Genomic DNA, 21,801 nt, shown 5'->3' with positions numbered 1-21,801 from the left:
CTCAGTTTATGGAAATGTTATCTCCATATTGGGTTTTAACCAACATCAACATTCCATGTTGCCAGGCAACATCATAGCATTGTACCCAGGCCCCAAGATGGCTCCCAATAATTCCTGCCTCCCAGTATGCGCACCCTTTTGTAGTCCCCTTCCACATCGAATACAGCTGGCCTTTGCAACCAATAGGATATTACAGAAATGACAGTTGTGGTTTCTGAGGTAAAGTGGTAAAGGACACTGAGGCTCTGTCGACTCTTTTATGGGTCTCTCAAGAAAGTGGGGACACTCAAGTAGCACAGAGGCAGAGAAACTAGGCCACCGGCCACTCGCCAGCACCAACTTGCCAGCCATGTGAGTTAGCCTGGAAGGCTGGAGATCCTCCAGATCTTGTCAAGTCTTCAGGTGACAGCAGCCCCCAGGCGACATCATAACTGGGATTCTACGAGACTCTAGGTGAGAGCAGCCCAGCTACAACAACTCCCAAATTCTTAATCCATAGGAACTCTGAATTCATAAATGATTGCTGTTGTTTTAAACTGCTACGTCCTGGGTTAATCAGTTGCTCTGCAAAGAATAACATGAGCAGTGATGGGCAAAAGCACTAAACAAGAAACAGAGCTGAACTTCAGTTCCTGCTTTCCCATTAATGCTGTGTCACTTTGTTCTTTGAGCCTAGTTGTTGTCCTAGTCTGTTCAGGCTATTATGACAAGAATACCACAGACTAGGTGGCCTAAGCAACAAACGTTAATTTCTCATCATTCTAGAGGCTGAAAGTCCAAGCGAGGTGCCAGCAGATCCAGTGTGTCGTCGGAGCCTGTTTCCTGGCTTGCAGAGAGTCTTTTCTTGTTCTCCCCTCACGTGGTAGAAGAAACCAATCCCATCGGGGCCCCATCTCATAACCTCCTATAAACCTAGTTACCTCCCAAAGATCCCACCTCCTAATAACATCCTCCTTGGGAGTTAGAGCTTCAACATATGAATGGGAGTGAAGCGCAAATAGGCATATTTTTTTTTAAATACTATGAAAATACTACTTGCCTCCCAAGTTTGTTTAAAGGATCAAATGTGCATAAAGTACCCAGTAGAGCAGTGGGCTCGGGGAAGAAACATAATCCATGACCACTGCCTTCTTTAACCACACTATTCCCCATTTTCTCACTTATCAATGGATCTTCTCTGTCCGATAGACTTGAAATGCCCACCTCTGGCGTTGTTGCCACGTCAAACGGGAATGTGTATTTGAAGAGGCTTTATAAACCGTTGAGTATTGGAGCGCCTGGGTGGCTCAGTCAGTTAAGCATCCAGCTTCGGCTCAGGTCAAGATCTCACAGTTTGTGGGTTCAAGCCCCACCTCGGGCTCTGTGCTGACAGCTCAGACAGAGCCTGGAGCCTGCTTTAGATTCTTTGTCTCCCTCTCTCTCTCTGACCCTCCCCTGCTCGTACTGTCTCTCTCTCTCTCTCTCTCAAAAATAAATAAAAAAACATTTTAAAAAATTTAAATTGTTGGGTACTTCACATATGCTGTTATTAGCATTTAAGAGCCTCTCTTAGGAGAATCTGCTTACTGGGCTTCCTCTATCAGAGGGTCAGATCTGGGGCCCGCCAGAAGTCATTGGTGTCGTGTGGATGTGGATGGAAATACATAGAAAGATTTTGCCGTCTGCTGACATCAGGCCCACAAGCTATCTATTGCCAAAGAGTTGAGGCTTTATAAAGCTCAAACTCCAAAGTAGAGAAAGGCATGTGACTCCACAGTCAGGAGACACTGAGGTCACTGCGTGGACCCAGAGAGGAAGCAAAAATGCCAAAAATGAAAGATCCTGCATAAAGACTTCCAAGAAACCAGCAGAATTCTGCTGTGTTGGGAAGTCTGCGCCTTGTGCTGAGCTGTCAGGTGTCTCTGTCAAGGACTGTGCCCTCCCCTCACCGTCATCCTGCCCTCGCCACCTCCCAGAATAGGAACTGGCCTGGGGGTGCCTGACATAAATCACGCCTGACAGCAGGCGAGGAATTAACGCACAGTGAAGAGAAAGAGAAAAAAAATAACCGCCATGACTTGCTCAAATCATACCTCCAAAGTCCTATTTGTGAAAGTTTTGCTCTCTGAACATTTTGCCTCAAAATGGACTTTCCCCCCTCCTCCTTTATCTAGACAGAGTTATGAATGAATACATCTGAAGACCAAGCTATATACATCAGGGAAACTGAATGAAGCATAACTATATAAATCAATATGTATAGATGATACGTATTTAATTCTGGATCAAAAAAGCATGTCACAAAGCAAGAACGTACAGCCGTTTTAATAAACCTCAAAATAAGGAGAGCCAAATAGTGATTATTTACAGGTGCATAATCCACAATGCTATCTTTTTCAAGGTAAAATAGGTGCACCTGGCTGGCTCGGTTGGTGAAGCATGTGACTCTTGATCTCTGGGTTGTAAGTTGCCCACACCCATCTTGGGTGTAAGATGATGTAGAGAACAAAGGCAAAAGAAATGTAGATAAAATTTAATTTCCTTATAACTTGCAGCCCATTGACAGATACCTGAGGCTGGCAGAGAAGGACATTCCTCCAGGAACTCTGACTGTCTTTGCTAGAGAGGAAAACAACCTTAGCCTGACAATAGCTAGGCCTCCAGGATCCTGGGGGTCTTCTTTAGCATATGAAAAATGTTTTGGAACCTCCCCCTGGTCCTTACCTCGCCCAACTCCCAAGTATACGATCAGTCACTCCTCACGACCCCAGTAACTGCTCTTTCTGCCCAGGGATCATGTCCCCATGCTATCTAAAAACATCTTTTTGCACAGAAACTATCACAAGAATTCTTTCTTGGCCGATGGCGCCAAACCCAACACTTCAAACCACTGCATTTTGGCCCCCCATACATGGGTCTGAGTCTTCTCATCTGAACTCTGAGCCTCGGGGTAAACTTGGTGAGTAGTTCGTCTCCTCTCCGTTTGCTTTCATTTCAAGGGCTTTTCAAGGAGTATGTCTTGGGGCACCTGGGTGGCTCAGTCGGTTAAGTGAGTCCAACTTTGGCTCAGGTCATGATCTCATGCTCTGTGAGTTCGAGCTCCATGTTGGGCCCCCTGCTGACAGCTCACAGCCTTTGGAGCCTGCTTCCGAGTCCATGTCTCCCTCTCTCTCTGCCCCTCTGATGCTCATGCTCTGACTCTCTCCCTCTTTCTCTCTCAAAAATAAACATTAAAAAAGAGGGTTTTTTTAAGGAGTATGATCTTACTGGAACACTTTCATGTCGATTGCTCAGCCTCCGTCCTCTAACCTGTGGTTACTCTTTAAGGAAGAGAAAGCCTGCCTTTTGGCTGGAAGTCAGTACCTTGGCTGGAATGGTAATAAGACCAAGAAACTTGATGCCTTCTCTTCGTTTCTGTCCTTATACAAAGTTGTGTGACTTGGGCCATGGGACAGCCAAAGTCACCAAGAAGGCTGCTGATCTTAAGACTCCAATGTGAGGTTTCTTCCTCATCGATCTAACGTGATCCCCTCCACATCTCTGGTCTAGCTGCTTCTGGCCATGAGAACTCCACCGGGAGCCGGCTGAAACCAGCACCCGATTGAATTAAATCCCAAGCAGGGACTGTTTCCTAGAGAAGTGGCATGCGCTGGAATGTTACTTAGATCATGGTGGATTTCTATCTTTGCTGTTTTCCATCAGTGTCCCCTACTGACTACTTAAGTTACAAAATTGGGTAATTTCCCCTTGTAAAACTCTTCTATTGTTTTCCATGGTTTTAAAACAGTGGGTTCTTACTGCCTTCATTGCAAGGCAAGGCATCTCGATCCATACACTGGCATCTATACGTAGTCTAGAATACAATGGAGAAGCAGGATAGTGGAGTGGTGGGGGGGGGGGGACACCACAATCCCTCCTACAGGGACTTTATGCAGGACAGTGATTAACAGTGATATCTTTGAGGGATGCTTCTGGTCACTTGCTGACATTCGGAACCTCTGATATATCCTGTGTGGGAGGCCACCCAGGCATCGAGGGGGACTTTTGGTAATGGACCTTCTCTAGGCTTCTTTAGTTCCCAGGACTCTCCTTTGGGATGCCTTTTAACCCACTGGAAACAATTCAGATTGAAAAATTTAAGAAAGGCCTGACGTCCTGTAGCACTGCTTGGCCTTAGTAAGATCTATCAGTTAGATCTCTTCTACAGGAAACAGCGAATGGATGGAGGTACTCTAGGTCAGGCCTTCTCTAAATCAGAACCCAGACCTAGGGGCCTCTAGACAGAATGCATTTGGCCACTTACCCAGGCCAGTAAACTCCCTCCTGATATATTGGATGATAATTGTCTAAACAGGCCTCCTCTGAATAAATCCAGGATGCTGGAGGAAACACAGGCCATCCCTGACAAAGGGGACACTAACGGTCTCTGTCACAGTTCCTCCTGCAAATGGATGTGGGGCGTCTCCCTCATTCATTTCTCAAGCTAATGGCTATAATTGGAGCCAACTGTCTTTGGTAAATCCACCTTGGGACGGGACTTTTAGAAATATTCCCAAACAGGTGATGAAACTCTTTTTGTTTCAGAAAAGTTCCCTGTCTTCTCCAGCCTGACATGGACTGCGTATTTCCACTTCAATGGAAAAAACATGGCATCTGCTCATCTCTCCGAGCTATTGAGGCTTATTTTTTTAAGATTTTTTTCTATATATTTATTTTTAAGAGAAAGAGTGTGAGCAGGGGAAGGGCAGAGAGAGAGAGAGAGAGAGAGAGAGAGAGAGAGAGAGAATCCCAACCAGGCTCCACACTGTCAGCATAGAGCCCGATGTGTGGCTTGAACTCAGGAACTGTGAGATCATGACCTGAGCCCAAACCAAGAGTCAGACACTTAACCAACTGAGCCACCCAAGCACCTCCAAGCTGATGAGGTTTAGAACCAGGAACCCTGTTTCCCTGCCTTCTGGTGGCACCTGGCTGCTTCTGCCTTCCCCTTCCCCTCTTCCTGTTTCTGCACCACTGTGGGTGAGGCCTGTGTAGCTGGATCCTATTCCATCCTTGGTGCCTCTGGCCCCTCTGCTCCTCCTCCAACCCTCACTGTCAGGGGGTAAAGAGCACCCCCTAAGACTTAACACCACCCACTTCAGATCTTATTACCAGTGTCCTGGGTAAAATTGAAACTGGGAAAGAAATTGATTGACTTTTAGGTGGACCCAGGTGAACATAGTCATATTTAAACTAACTTAAGTTTGTTAGTTTAATTAAGACAGATGCGACTTTAGAATTGTTGGCATTAAATATGAAACTTTTATTCTACCAAGATTTGCTGAGGGTCACATAAGCTCGTGTTATCTCTGTTGTGATTTGTTAGCAAAAGGATGACTTAAAATGATTGTTACTTTTGTCTGTCTCAAAGTTTTCATGGGTAATTGTTAAGATAGTCTTTGGTAACCTTTATAAAACTTTAGAATTTTGCTTGGATGATAAATTGGGATCGAATTCGTCGGACATCTCATACTTTTCCAAATAAAATAGTGCTAAAGCATTGATCACTAAACATAAGGTTTGTCTGCTTTTGACTTTTTTTAAGTAGGCTTCAATGCTCAGCACAGAGCCCAAGATGGAGCTTGAACTCATAATCCTGAGATCAAGACCTGGGCTGAGATCAAGTGTCACACACTTAACAAACTAAGCCACCCAGCACCTCTGCTTTTGACTTCTCACTGCAGAGAACCTAAGGATGTTCAAGTCTATTGGTGAACATGCTTTGTGCTTTACTGAAATATGGCACAATGGAAAAACATGTTTTTTAAATTATGAAATATATCTATAAATTTCAGATCTAAAGAATTTGGGTATAACAGTTCACAATTGATTGCTACTTAGGGAACACTTACTTTCACTGGAGGTGAAACTAGGGTTTCTAAGAGTTAAAATTCTGCTAAATGTAATTAAGACTGATAGAAATAAGAGGGAAGCAATTCAACATGTAGAAAGATAAGAGACGTGTAAGAAAAATCTAAGGAATAAGAATATATTTTTGTTGAAGGTAAAAGAAAGTATTTTGTCCGAAAATGAACCTGGTTATTTGGAAGAAGTGGCATGGGACAAAACCTGAATGCAAAGGAAAGTTACGGAAGGTTATGAAGGAGATCTTTGGAAAAGAATTTTATGTGTGGTCAGGATGGACTAAGGTCAAAATGAATGGATTTTAATTTTTTTAATATTTATTTATATTTAAGAGAGAAAGAGACAGAGCATGAGCAGCTCAGGGGCAGAGAGAGAGACAGACATAGAATTCGAAGCAGACTCCAGGCTCTAAGTCAGCACAGAGGCCGACACAGGGTGCAAACCTACAAGCCATGAGATCAGACCCGAGCCAAAGTCAGTCACTTAACCTACTGAGCCACCCAGGCACCCTGAAATGAATGGATTTTAAAAGTACACTGGTATAAGATTGGAAGTCTGCTTTCTGTTTAGAAGACACAGTTTTCTCAGATTGTTGGTGTGCTCTTGATAAGAAAATATAAACAAGGTTGTTTTCTCTTTATCTGCCCAGGAGACCAGTTTCTATGTTTTATCTTTATCGAGTCTTTGATTACTTCTCAATATTGAAGGAGCTAAGTTTTGCTAACTACCGTATAACCCTACATATTTGCCTTTGGAATCTCTTATTGTCACCTTGGTTAAGTAAATAATTGTTTCCTTCTTAAATGTTTATGTATTTACTTTGGAAGAGAGTCAGACAGAGACAGTGGGGAGAGGGGCAGACAGAGAATCCCAAGCAGGCCATCAGCATAGAGCCTGACTCTGGCCTCCATCCCATGAACCGTGAGATCATGACCTGATATCAAGAGTCTGATGCTTAACTGACTGAGCCACCCAAGAGCCTCTAAATAATAATATAGATTAATGATCTGTAATCCTATTCAGGCATGTGCTTTATAACTTTTTGAAGTTTTTTTAACCAACTTCCTGGAGATCTAAATTGTAAAGAAAGTCTTTTTGACCAATTAGGCTTGTTTATTTGGCATGTTAAGTTCCTTGAAAAGCACAGTTCAACCTTAGGTTATGTTTGGGTAAAAGCTATGAACTATCCTTTCATCTTCAAAGAGATTCATTAAAAAGGCTTTTGACAAATACAGGTTTTTGATTTCTTTAAAATTGGTAAAATTTTCCAGAACTAACTCAAAAGTTGCCTCCAAACTGAATAAGAATTAGTAACATGGGATAAATAACTTAAGGAAGATGATTATGGTTTTGTGATTCTTGTTGGATACATTAAGGTATCTAGGACTTACAGAAATATACACTAGTAAACAAATTGAAACACTTGACTTTTCTCTCTACTGAACCCTCTGAAATTCAAAAACTCTCAGTGAATATTCCTTCTTTCATGGCAATCACAGTTGCATGCATAAGTTCTATAAGAATCTGTTCTTCTTGCAACAGGACACCATTGGAAACATTGGCCATTTTACCAAGGCTTTGACTGGAATGTTATATTCGAGAGACATATATGTATAAACTCAGATATGACCACACAGCTTTAAGGAACTGAAGTTGACTTCCTGAAGTATGAAGCCGAGAGCCCCTTGGAAATGCTGGCCGGATACCTTGCTCACAGTGTTCCCAGCAGCCTTACCAGGTGAGTAAAGAATGTCACTTCCCTGTAGGTGCAGGAACCTAAGGGTATTTGGGAACCTCAAGAAGAGGAATTCCCCCAATTCTACAGGTATTGCAGGCATGTCTGCCGGCAAGTAATTGCTTGGCTTCTGGCCTAGAGAGGCTACTTAAAAGTTCAGTTGAAATTCCTTATAAAAATTCCAGCAAAGCAGATTTTAAAGGATCTATATGATCAATCACTATTCTTTTTCTTTTTTTTTTTCCAGTGGTTTATTTATTTTTGAGAGGGAGACAGAGACAGAGACAGAGTGTGAGTGAGAAGGAGCAGAGAGAGGGAGACACAGAATCCGAAGCAGGCTCCAGGCTCTGAGCTGTCAGCACAGAGCCTGAGCTCAAACCCCCGAGCTGCGAGATCATGACCTGAGCTAAAGTCAGACACTTAACCGACTGAGCCACCCATGCGCCCCTGATCAATCACTATTTTTGATGAGTTTATGTAAATAATTAAGCCAAGTTTGTTAAAACCGGACTTGTTTTACAAACAAATTTGTCTTGATTTGGTTAAGTCTGGAATGAGGGCAATCATAGGGGAAAATTCTGTTTCAGTAACACATCTTTGTGCTTATTAAACTTGAATACTACTTATTATAAACTAGGACAGATCCTAAATGCTTCTGGTTTCCTCAAATGTTTGACTGCGGTTCTCCAACTAAGGTTTCCAATCTTCTTCCATTCACTTGACTTAAAGCTGTTAAAAATCAAAACTGCCTTTTTCCTAAAAGCCCTAGAAAAATTGATGCTGGGCAACTTGAGGTAAATTTCAGAAAAATAGCTCATGTATACATAATCTTGCTTGTTATTCTGCAAAGATACTAACAAGACTCCATGAGCATGTGATTATTTGAGCAACTGGAAAATGGGATGTATCTCTTAACAATTGTATATAAAAAGCCTTTCCTCACTGTAGACCTACCAATAGATAAAGACTATATCTTTATTAGATATATTCTAATATGTCTAATATTATTAGATTATTCACTTGAGGCCCATTTCATTCATAAACCTCTAAATGAATATGCAAACTGTAGCCTCCCTAAACCTGACCTGACAGTTACTAGCAACCCACCGCATAGAGACCCAGGAGACATGGTTTATTTAAAGGATTGAAACTCTAATACAGCGGGGGATTTACTCCAAATGAAAAGTCCCCTACCAGGTCACATTATGTCCTCCCACAGCCATAAAATTAGAACCTTCCTCATGGACTCATCAAGAATTAAACCTGTACCTTCTGATGTGGAAATATTGGAGTTTGGAGCAAATGGTCAAGAGACAATTCTTGAGGTGTCCTTGGTGCAAAATGGTGGTTTTACTATAGCACCGGGATGGGACCCATGGACAGAAGCAGCTGCACTGGGGTTGTGACCAGTGACTGATTATACACTGTCAAGTTGGGAGGGGGTTAGGGACAGCAAAAACCTCCAAGGTGTTTTAGAAACCCCAAGGGGGCTAGCTATTGTTAGGAACAGGTGATTTATTACTATTAGTAAAAATTTAATCATGACACTCTTCCTATGTGTATCAGTGGGCCATATGCTTGGGGGATGATTGCTAGCATATATCTTGGGAGGTAGAGATAAAGGAGGTTTCCAAAGAAATTTCTACATGTTAGAGTAGACTTACAGGATCCTGGAAGTCGGGATAATGTTAAACTAAGACTGCCTTTTGCCCTTAGCAGAAGTGTCAACATCAAGGCAGCTGAGTTCCAGGGGAAGGTCACTCTGCCTGTCTCAACGACCTGCCAATGGGCTGGAAGTACAAGGAAATTTTATTTTTTCTTTTGCTTTTCTTTCCCACATCACCTTCCTCACAGGAATCTGGTGTGCCAGCTAACGTGCCTTCTCGTTCCTGGGAGCCTGCGGAAGACCTCAAACTCCAAACGAAAATGGTGGTTGTACCTCTCTTTTCCACTCTTGTTTCCCCAGCTTATACTGGCAATTCCTCCTTACAAGGGGCCATTCAGAATGATCATCAGAGATATTTGAATCACAAACCAGAAAAACCCATCTGACACCTGAGGGCTGTTCCCGCCCCGTGTGAGCCTGGCATCTAAAACTCTTCTCACTGGCAGCACTGGAGACTCAGACGCTGGGTTTGTAACTTGCTCTAACCATTAACCTATAGTTTTTCTTTTGTTTCCATAGAAGTGCCATTTACTAACTACCTGATTGCTTGCTAGCCAAGATAGCACATGATGGCTAACACCCCTTGCTACACAATTAAGGCCTTAAATTAAGACTCTCAAAACGGCATTAGATATTTTAGTTGCTGCACAAGGTGCAACATGTGCTATCATAAAAGCCGAATGTTGTGTGCATATTCCATCACAAAAACGTAACAGGATTGCGATAAAACATAAACACTCAAATTGGTACTTTAAACGATCTCTCGCCTTCCTTTAGTGATAGGTTAAACTCCTGGACTGAAGGTAAATTTTGGTCAACTATCAGAAAAGTTTTATTCAGGGGGCACATGGGTGGCTCAGTCAATTAGTCATCCAACTCTTGACTTCAGCTGGGGTCATGATCTCACAGTTCGTGAGTTCAAGCCCCATGTCAGACTCTGTGCTGGCAGTGTGGAGCCTGCTTGGGATTCTCTCTCTCCCATTCTCTCTCTCTCTCTGTCCCTTTCCTGTGTTCTGTGTGTGTGTGTGTGTGTGTGTGTGTGTGTGTCTCAAAATAAATAAGTTTTATAAATAAATAAGACAAAAGGGGCTGCCATGAGCCATCCAATCCTCATGTACTGGCTGTGGGCTTTTAATCCATGTTGTAGAAAGTTTGCACTCAAAGAGATATTGGAGATCTGTGCAAACTTCTCATTTCATTATAATGAATTTAAGGGGGTCAGTGGTAAGGTGATTTATCCTAGCCGACTCAAATTTCTGATTACATTCAAGGAGGCCATCTCAGGCCAACGCTACTTGGGTCCAAGAGTATATCTTGGGTGCAGTCTATATCTTAAGGACCTTTCCAAGATTCTATTATTTCCCTACCACTGAGTAAGAGATTAGCACACACTTAACACTTCAGCATACAGCTATTATCACACAGTTTCTGTGGGCTGAATATGGACTCAGCTTTGCTGTCTCATGCTTCAAGGTCTTTCGCAAAGCTGAACTCAAGGTGTTGGCCAAGACTGTGTTCTTATCTGAAGGCTCTGCTAAGGAAGAATCCACATCTAAGCTAACTGATATGGTTGTCAGCAGGCTTCAGTTCCTTTTGGGATGTTGGACTGGACTGAAGGCCTCTGTTCTTAGCTGGCTTTTGACTGGAAGTGACCTTCAGTTTCTTGCCTTATGGGCTCCTCTACAAATTAGATGACTTTAAACAAGGAAATTTTATTTTCTTATGCTTTTGGAGGCTGGAAGTTTAAGATCAAGGTGCTGGAAGTGTTGGTTTCTTCTGAGACTTCTTTTTGGTTTGCAGATTGTCACCTCACTGCATCCTCATATGTACTCCTCCATGTGTGTCTGTCTGGTATCTGCATTTCCTCTTATAAAGACACCAGGTAGACTGGCCAGAACCAGTCAGAACCCTAATGGCTTCATTTTATTTATTCATTCATTCATTTTGTGAGAGACAGAGAACACATGAGCAAGAGAAGTGCAGAGGAAGAGGGAGAGAGAGAATCTTAAGCAGGCTCCATGCCCAGTGCAGAGCCTGGTACAGGGCTCGATCTCATGACCATGACATCATGACCTGAACTGAAATCAAGAGTCAGATGCTTAACCAACTGAGCCACCCGGATGCCCTGAGGCTTCATTTTAACTCAATCACCTCTTTAAAGAACTTATCTCCAAATATAGTCATACTCAGATACTGGGCCTTAGGGAAACTAGGGTTGAGGAGGGACAAAATTAACCCCGTAGCATAGATCTGACCTTATTTTAACAGCTCTTACTCTCCTTGGCTCTCACCATCAGATGGGTAGCCACTGAGTACATTTGACTGAAGATAGTGCCACCAGCAGCCTCAGAGCTCACGGGAGACCCTTCTTATGAGGGTCTAGGGACCTGGGGAGTTGCTGCATTCCCATGTCTTGACACTCTGGGGGCTCAACCTCAGCAGTGAACGCTCCTGGGCAGCTGTTTTCCCCTAACTCACAGATGCCCCTCACTCCTCAGAGCCCTCTAACCCCACACCCTGGTCCTTCCTGAAATGCTCCTCAATCCCCTTTCCTAAATGCTGACTCATAAACTCCACTCCTTGGCCTACCGGTGGCCCTCATACTCAGCAGGCTTGTGGACAAGTCTGATCAAGAACAAACCACCACTGATTGTGGAGAGCTCCTTGGAGCACATTCTTCACTGGAATTCCACAAAGATACACAGACCTGGTTGTCCTTCCCTAGCTGCTCTCTTCATTTTTCCTCTGGATTCCTCACTGTATTCCTGACTTCCTAATCTTGGAGAATCTTCCAGTTCACTCCCAGGACTTATGTTTTTGGCCATTACTCTACTTTGGTAAATTCAATCAGTCTATCACACTAGGCACGATCTATACACTGCTCACCTGTAAATCTGGATCCTCACTTTGGTGGCTGTGAACTCCAGACCCAGCTCTCTATTCAACACCTCAGCTTCAACATTTAATAAGGTATCTCATTCTGGACGTGTCCAAAACCAAGCTCCTGAGCTTCCCCCCTACCCCACCTCCAAGACTTCCTCCTCTGATGTCTTCCCCACCTAATTTTATAGCATCTTCCAGTTGCTTAAGCCAAAAAATCTTGTAGTCATCTGTGATTTCTCTTTTTTCTCTCATAGCCTGTATGAAATCCATCCAAAGACTTGTGGCTCTGCTTGAGAATATTTCCACTCTCACCATTTCCTCTGCAACCACCCTGGTTCAAGGCACCGTCTTCTCACAATTAACTAGTCCCCCTGCTTTTGCCCCTTCTCCCCTTCAACACACTTGACACAGCAGCCAAAAGTGCCTGTTGAAACCTAAGTCAAATCGTAGCACTTCTGTTTTCAAAACCCACCAGTAGTTTGCATAACCCTCCAAGTAAAAACCAAGGTGCAGGAAATAGAATGGGAGCTGCCAGGACCTGGGCCAGGGCGGAGGGGGAGGTAGTGTTTCATGAGTACGGGGTTTCAGTTGGGATGACTGAAAGTTCTGGAGATGGATGGTGGTGCTGGTTGCACAGCTCTCTGTCTAACAAGAGAGAGATACCTTAAAAAGGAAAAAACCCAAGGCCCTACACATTCTGACTCCATTTTATTTTCCTGACTTTATCTCCTACCATGTCCCATCTCATACATTCCACTTTGCTCACATAGGCCTCCTGACTGTTCTTCAAACACTTAGGGCATTCATGACATTTGCCCTCACTAAATCTCTGTCAAAAACGCTCTTCCCTGGGGCTCCTGGCTGGCTCATAGAGCATGAGACTCTTGATCTGGGGGTTGTAAGTTGGAGCCCCACATTGGGCATAGAGATTACTTAAAAATAAAGTCTTAAGGAAAAATGCTTTCCCCCAAATATCTGGACAGCTCAACTGCTCACCTCCTCACCCTCTGGTTGGGTGGGCAACATTCCCACGCCTTCCAATCTAAAATTGCAAACCACGCCCTCCACTCCACTGGTACATCCTATCCACCTTCTCTGCTTTATTTTTCTCTATCACTTATCATCAAGTGATACAATATATAGTATGATTTATTCGTATGTTTTACTTTCTGTCTTCTACTACTGCAGCATGAGTTTTGTGGGCTTGAGATTTTGGTCTGCTTTTACTTACTCCTGCACCGCCAGCTCCTAGAACAGTGTCTGGCACATAGCAGGTGCCCAATAAAATGTTTGAATTAGTGTTTATGGTGGCCTTGGCAATATTTTTTAAACTATAAATATTATAAATTCATGAAAAATTTATGGTCTTTCTCCACATGTCTTCTGTAAACAGTAAAAAAGTCAGATTGTGAAAGCTATAGAGAAACAAATGGAAGTGTTTATCACCACAGCAGAGGTGGCTACATACATTATGACTGCGAGGATCTAGAATATGTATTCATGTGGGCAAGAGTGGAAAGAAAGGTGCAAGGTGAGAATCTTTGTTAGGCTTATGGGAGTACGTTTTTCCTAAAAAAAAAAAAAACACTAATTGGCATTATTATTAATGAGGATATTCAGAACCTATCACATGCCACATCATACTCTAAGCAAATGACACACGTTGTCTCATTCAATCTTCGCAAAAATAAGCTCTAGGCTGTAGTAGTGAGAAGTTAAGTAACTTGGTCAGAATCGCACATGCAGAAACCAAGCCAAATTTATGTCTGACTCATGTCAAAATATCAACCAACTTCTGTGTGAGTCACATTTTCTGTATGTTACACAGCCACAATGATGCGGCATAACAAACCACCCCAAACCTGGGCAACTTGTCACGACTATTTGGTCTCCTGCTAACTGGTTTTCAGGCGGGCTAATTTGGCAGATCTAGAGTGGGTGATCCAGAAGATTCAGCTGGGCGACTAGCTTCAAGGTGCAGGCCGTATGTGTGGTCCGGGTCAGCTCCACGTTCATTCCGGGGGCCCCCTGAGGAAGAGGGAGGGACTCCCAGAGGCATGTGATTCACCACGGTCCTACTCTCCTGGTGGCCCTTCTCATATGCACACCACACTCTTTCCTACCTGTGTCCTTTCCTTCAGACAGCGTTCCTTTGCCTTTGTGAGGACCAGGGACTACACTGGTCTTTGAAATTTCAAACGTAAAGCTGTTCTGAAAATCATGTGCTCTCATCAAGAGAGACCTACAGACCTAATTGATGACCTAGTTCTACCATTCACCAGGCAGGAAGTTATGGGCCAAACAGAAGATCTCTAGATTTTCTTTATCAGTCTAAAAATAGAAACCAGGGGCGCCTGGGAGGCTCATTCGGTTGGTCTTCAGACTTCTGCCAAGTCATGATCTCCGGGTTGGTGGGTTTGAGCCCTGCGTGAGGCCCTGTGCTGACAGCTCAGAGCCTGGAGCCTGCTTCGGATTCTGTGTCTCCCTCTCTCTCTGACCCTCCCCTGCTCATGCTCTTGGTCTCTCTCTCTCTCTAAAATAAATAAAACATAAAAAATAAAATAAAATAGAAACCATGTGGATAATATTCAAAGTATTTAGTGACCAGCATGGTGCCTGGAAGTTTCCTGCTGTACTAGATATTAACTCTTTAGTACTCTTTAGTTTAAAGCATTCCAAAGAGGCCTTGAGACGGGAAGGGGTGGGGGTCCATCCCTGGAGATCAAACGTCCCCGCCTTATCATAAGGACAAAGACGTGTTCATCAGGAAATTATGGAACCAAGGGGAGTGAGTGAGGTGCCAACATCGTACAAAAATCTTGCAAATCCCATAGACAGAGAGCCTTCAAAACTGCAAAATGCTGCCCAGAAGAAAGTCCCCAGAACCTGAGGCAGAACCTCTGATAACAGTTTTCTTTCTCTGCCACAAGTTTGCCTTTTGGGATCCATGCAAAGCAGAAATCACTACTATCTGCAGCCTGTGGGACAAAAACAGTTCACAATCATTTTTGTTTGGTCCCATCTGGTATTTGTTCCTCATTCAAGCTAGCGTTTCAAAAACTGGAGGATTCATCTAAAAATTCCGATTTCTTTCACTCTCATGCACAAAGGAGTTAGCACACAGCCCACGCCTCAGGCGTCAGCACCACATTCTGGGTAAACGGTCTCTCCTCCCGGCACCTTTGGGAGCTCTTCCCCTTTTGCCTGGTTGCCTTCAAGAAAAGGAGGTGGGGTCACCTGCAGCTCTGCTGTAGCCATCCGAGAAAAATTTGCTCTAGGGTTCTCGTTCGTGCCTCCTCTGCTCACACCAGCACGGTCTGATCAGAAATACAGCCTCTATGTGTGCCCCCAGTGTTTATGGCAGTACGTGAAGAATAGAGGCTCCATTAAGTTGGGTTAAGTGAACTACCTTGAAGGGGTCCTCCCAGATTTCTACCTCAATGCTAATAGCTCTTTGTACAGAAAATAAAAATCTTCTATTTAAAAAGTAAATAAAGGGGTGCCTGGGTGGCTCAGTCCGTTAAGCGTCTGGCTTCGGCTCAGGTCATGATCTCACGGTTTGGCTCAGGTCATGATCTCACCATTCGTGGGTTCAAGCCCCATGTTGGGCTCTGTGCTGACAGCTCAGAGTCTAGAGACTGTTTCAGATTCTGTGTCTCCCTCTTTCTCTAACCTTCTCCTGCTCTTGCTGTCTCTCTCTGTCTCTCAAAAAATAAATAAATAATAGAAAAAAATTAAAAAGGAAATATTAAAAATCCAGATTTTTAAAATTTTATTTATTTTAAGTAATGTCTACACCCAATGTGGGGCTTGAACTCATGACTCAGAGTTCAAGAGTCCTAGCCTCTACCGACTGAACCAGTTGGGTTCCCCTGAGAACCCAGATTTCTACTTCTATCAAATAAACCAGAAGATAGAGCAACATTCTGTTGGCATCTCCTGCATGACAAGAATCCACTAGAACTGAATAGAATTTATACCTTTATGTAAGGCCTAAGTGTTCTATTAGTCCCTCTCCTCTCCATTTCCCAAGCTTCTCCCTAATACTGAGACACACAATAATCACCACTCATCTTAATAAACTTTTTTCCAAGATAATAGAGAAATATTTCTCTGTGCAGGACTCTCAAAAATGGGGAAAGGAACTCAGAGCTGCCAACTCAAGGAAGGCTCTGATGATCTCTGACATGACAAGGACAGTGTATGAAGGATGGAGGGGGCCCACTGTACAATTCACCTCATTGCTTCTGTGAATGGTGCCCCATAGGGTTGTGCAGTGAGCAACCTACACAGCTGTTCAGTGTGTTCTGGAGGCCTGAGAAACATACAGATGCGGCACAGACTTGTGAGAACAGGGCAGGCAGGGTATGGCCCCAAATGGGGTAGGGGAGCACCCTAAGTCCACAGAAGGAGCCCTTTCAGCTTAACTAGAAGAGAGAAGAGAGAAGAGAAATGATGAAGGCTTGGGATCAATTATGACGGCCGACTCAGAAAAAAATGGACACACTTCACTCTTCCTCCTTTCATCTTCAGGAAAGGACATGATCCTCCAAGGGGAGAACACAAACCAAACATGAGGAGGCCTCTGAAGTCCAAGGTTAGCAATATACACCTTGCACTTGTCAGATGGGCTGGAAACTTGGACTTGAAGAGGGCTCCAGTCTCAGGGGTAAATGAGGCATAACTGACTTCTCTAGATTAGGTTCAACTTGATATTTTTTATTGTAGAAAACAAGAAGTTTCTAGACAGTAAGAGACAGAGACTAGACAAAACATTTTGTGTTCTTTTATTTCCTCACCGTGGGCGGCCCGCCCTTAGCCACAAGACCTTCGATGGGTCCTGCAGCCATATCTGGAGAAGCCACCATATAGTAGCGTTAAGCCTCCTCTTCCCTTTCTCTAGAGCAGAACGTGGGCTCACAAGACTTGCTATCACAATTCACTCACTTCATTTATAATAATGAGGGGCAGTGCTTTGATTTTTTTAATGCAAATTAAAACATTATAAAGCAAACTTACTTTATAGTCTCAGAAGGTTCTGCGGGTTCAAAACTTTCTCCTTTCTCTGCCTGGCATATTTTCCGAGATGGAAATGTAAACATTGGTGAGGGGTCAAGACTGGACAATGGCCCCAGCTAGGTTCCACCTGCTTCCCAGAGTATACTGAATTTATTGCCCAGTGAGTGTCAAGTTCTCTTGGGATTGGCTGAGGGGCTGAGGGGACAAAACCGGGTATGAATTTAGCAGGAGGCTTCTGGGAAGACAGGGACTGAGGATGGAGGCCTCCATGAGTGCTGAGATGCCCATGTGCAGGGCCAGAAACAAGGTCTTGAAAACGGGCGAGCTGAGCAGATCACCACCTCCCCCTCCTGGGGCTCCCCCGGGGTGCTTACCACCAAATAACCACAAGGCTGTTGGCAAGGTGACTACAGAGAACTGAGAACTGACTCTAGAAGCTTCGGGAGAGGGAGAGTGCACTTCCCTCCACCATGATCAATAAACACTTCAGGGCAAAGATGCATTGATTCTTAGCCTGGAACTCCAAGGTGGAAAAGGAGGGAGGGAGAGCATTTAAAGCAAAGGGCACCGCAAAAACAAACGTCACAAGGCTGCAGAGTCTATTCTTACTCCTTCCTGGTACTCAACCCCCTCACCCAAGTCCAGCATTCTGGTCACATCCAGCCATCTTCAGGGACGTGCCCTGCCGTGTCCCTCCTCCCCAAATGTTCATGCTGATTCCTCACTTAGAAGAGTCTGAGGCATTTGCTTCCCACTCTTCCTCCTGTTGAAATTCTACTGTCTTTAGAGGTCTGAACTCAGAGGTCTCTTTGGTGAAGCCTTCGCTGATTCTCCAAGTCAGAATTCCAATTATACCTTTTTCTCTCCATCCTTTGCCTGACTTTGTGTGTGTGTGTGTGTGTGTGTGTGTGTGTGTGTGTGTGTGTGTGTGCGCACGCGCGCGCACTGAAGTGCAGCTCCTTGGTTCCCCAGTTGGAATACCACCCCCTCCCTGGAGTGGGCACTGGGGTCCCTCTGCTTTCTGTCCCCTTGAACTCCCCTCGGTTAGTCTTGATTACTGCTCCTGACTGATTTGCTGAATCCTGGCCAGATGAACTCAGTCTGTATCCTGGCTTTATGGACGCATGGAAATATTACCTCAATCCCTGTGCCTCAGTTTTCTCATTTATTAAGAGGTCTTCTAAGGTTGACATAAAGGATGAATGACATTACACACTGAAAGTACATATTGATTATTGTTACCATTTATATCTCTTAGTTATGTATATATCATGTATACCTTAAAATCTGTCTTTGAGAATTCCAAGGTCCTTTTCACCTTGAATCCAGAGATAAGAATTTCCTTCAATGACTGAAACTGAGCAAAAGAGACTGATTTGTCCTTGAGCTCACAGCAACCTGGGACGATTCTGGAAAGACAAAGGAATTCCTGTCATCCTCTTTGCAGCTCAGACCACAGAAATTCATCAAATATTTAGGATGGGAGTTTTGTGACCCCAAACTTGCACCAGCTGGTCAACATTTTTATAAATAAATGAATATTATTATTCATTATAATAACGAAGATGAAAGACAGGTGGTTTTGTTATGCTACCCTAATGTGCAGAAGAGAGAACTCAGGTGATTTAAATGAAGTCTGAACATTAGAAAATTGAGAAAAAAGACTCTTGCCCTTAGAGAAACTATCTATAACTTCACTTCTTCCAGAGGAAGTAGCACTTAGTGAGTGGGGAGCGCTACCCTCCCCCCACCTCCAGCTGCTGTCCTCCTCCGGGATTGGGTCCATTCCAGAGGCTCCGCTTTTAGGAAGATAGTGGCAAATGGTAAGAGACCCAGCCAGAATGATATCAGGTCTGGGCACTGTGTCCCAAGAGCATGAGCTAATGGAACTAAAGCCATTTGGCTCTACACCAAAGGATATGGCAGCCTCGCCTGGGCAGAAAGTGATATTTGAAGCTGAGGAGTAGGGAAGGTAGGGCAGAGATCCAACTCCATATCAGGAAATTCCAAAATCAGAGAGGATTTGTGAGGTTGCAAGGATTCCAGCATCTCAAGTGTGCAAGCAAGCACTGGGCCAGTGATCACTGGCCTGGGTTCTCCTTATGTACGGAAAGTGCTATGTAAACTTTTGACACGCTATATGCGGATACAGTTGATCTCTTTGGGGCATATAGGTGGCTCAGGTGCTTAAGTGACTGACTGTTGGTTTCAGTTCAGGTCATGATCTCAGGGTTTGTGAGTCCCTGCCTTGCATCGGGCTCTACACTGACAATGGGGAGCCTGCTTGGGATTCTCTCTCTCTCTTTCTCTCTCTCCCTCTCTCTCTGTTCGTCTTGCATGCTCTCTCTCAAAGAAAGAAAGAAAGAAAGAAAGAAAGAGAGAGAGAGAGAGAAAGAGAGAGACAGAGAGAGAGAAAGAAAGAAAGAAAAAAGAAAGGAAGGAAGGAAGGAAGGAAGGAAGGAAGGAAGGAAGGAAGAAAGAAAGAAAGAAAAGAAAAAACAGTTGATCTTTTTGAGAGCAGAGAGCCTGTCAAGGCCCAGTCTTATCCCCAATATCCAGTATGGCACCTGGTATATACAATCGTTTGAAGTGCCTTTCTTTTTTTTTTTTTTAACATCTATTCATTTATGAGAGAGAGAGAGAGAGAGAGAGAGCGCTAGAATGCAAGCAGGACAGGAGCAGAGAGAGAGGGAGACACAGAATCTGAAGCAGGCTTCAGCCTCTGGGCTGTCAGCACAGAGCCCAATGTGAGACTCGAACCCATGAACCACAAGATCATGACCTAAGCTGAAGTTGGACGCTTAACTGACTGAGTCACACAGGTGCCCCTTGAAGTGCCTTTCAGGTTTAAGATTACTTAGATTCTTTCAAGGACTATAACAAATAAATAATAATGCTACTGAAAGAGACCTTCTCACCAAAGAGGCTTTACTTACATGGGCATATAAATATCCACTAAACACCCTTTTTTCACTCCTACAGGGAACAGCCCGTCACGAAAGGCACAAGAGGTGGGTGGTGACCACAGCATGCTTTTGACCTGGTCGCAACATCTTCTGCATATTCCAGAACTAGGAAATGATTTCTCAGTAACACTATCCCAAGAAAAGTACCTGAGGGTAGACTCTTTGCTTAGAGAGCAATGCTGAGCAGGCTTTTTGTGATTCTCTTCCTGCCATTAATTAGCTTTTACTACTGAACTCTGTGAAAAATATACTATCAACCCCTGCATAATTGCCAACTCCCAAACCACAGAAACCTTCCAGAATGGGAGCTGGGAAAAGAGATGCCGAGTCTCATCACAGGGAGCATCTAGGAGAGCCACTACTTAGCTAGAAGCTTCACCTGGTGTTAAGGGCCGAATGTGTCCCCACAAAATTCATATATGGAAACCCTGAGCCTCAGTACCTCAGAATGTGACTGTATTTGGAGATAGGGCCTTTAAGGAGGTGATTTAGTTAAAATGAGGTCATTAAAGTGAGCCATGATCCAAGATGGCCAATGTCCTCATAAGCCCAAGAAATTGGAACACTGAGAAACATCAGTGGTGCTCAAGACCGTAAGTGGACAGAGAGAGAGGGTAGCCATCACAAGCCAAGGAGGGAGAACTCAGGAACACCAAACCTGCAGGCATCTTGATCTCAGACTTCTAGCTTCCAGAACTATGAGAAAAGTAATTTCTGTTCTTTAAGCCCCCCAACCTTAGTATATTGTTATGGTAGCCCTAGCAAACCATTGTACCTGGGATATTTCATTTCATCCTTATAACTACTCCAATTATTTTTCCTATTTTGCAGAAGAAATCGAGGCTCATGGAAGTCAGTTAATTTTCCCCAATTCTTGCAGTGGGTGAGTGGCAGAGCCAGAATTTTGTATCAGGTTTGTGGGCTGTGAAACCCACATTCTTTCTACCACATCACGTGGTCTAGTAAAATTAATGTTTTACTGAAAATACTCTACAACTGGTCCTGACCAGACCAATCGGTGTAAGATGCTCCAGTGGAAAGGATTTCTTGCTGGTACCATAGGGAGATTGGGCTCTACTCAACTTAATCTCCTGGGAGATTTGCCACCACCCACAGCAAGGTCATCTGGACCAGCAGAGCTGATGACAACCTGACAGGAGAAGTTCCGTCGGCTCCTCTCATGGTATTCGAGCCACGTGATGTCCAACAGGAGCTGACAGGAAGCAGTTGGGAGAGGGGAAGTGCCCTTTGCACTCTCTCAAATAGATTTTATTCTACACACCCTGATCACAGCCCCCTTCTCTGACGGATAGCAGAGTCAGGCACCTTCCCTAGTACTCAGGTTGATGACCATCACCTACAACTTCCACCTGCCAAGCACTATGCTAGACACTTGCCATTTGTATTAGGAGGTGAATACTATGCCCTGTCACAGAGGGCACAGAGGATGAGGCTGAGGCTTAGAAAGCTGAGTAACTTGCTCAAGGAGGCACCAACTAAAAAGGCACGAAGCCCAAGTTACAGCTCCCAAACACTTGTCCTTCCTCTCCACCACCCTGCCTCATGCTAACAGAAACCAAAGGACACATGGAGACACACTTATGCACCCACTAGTGCTGGTCCCATGACCCCTAAGAAGACATGCTCCA

The 21,801-nt window shown here is 44.0% G+C and overlaps 1 long non-coding RNA gene across 1 annotated transcript; it reads left to right on the top strand.

Annotated features, from left to right (window-relative positions):
- Positions 1-116: 116 nt before the first annotated feature.
- Positions 117-21,163, top strand: LOC115298410. The gene is made up of 5 exons (XR_003911741.1): positions 117-453; positions 7,426-7,621; positions 9,585-9,751; positions 20,169-20,197; positions 20,984-21,163. It is a non-coding gene; the product is annotated as an uncharacterized LOC115298410 (long non-coding RNA).
- Positions 21,164-21,801: the final 638 nt, after the last annotated feature.

Source organism: Suricata suricatta, chromosome 1 (genome assembly GCF_006229205.1).
Source record: "Suricata suricatta isolate VVHF042 chromosome 1, meerkat_22Aug2017_6uvM2_HiC, whole genome shotgun sequence".
Lineage (NCBI taxonomy): Eukaryota > Metazoa > Chordata > Mammalia > Carnivora > Herpestidae > Suricata > Suricata suricatta.
Note: the sequence above shows the minus strand (reverse complement) of the source record. Positions and strands in the feature narration are given on the sequence as shown.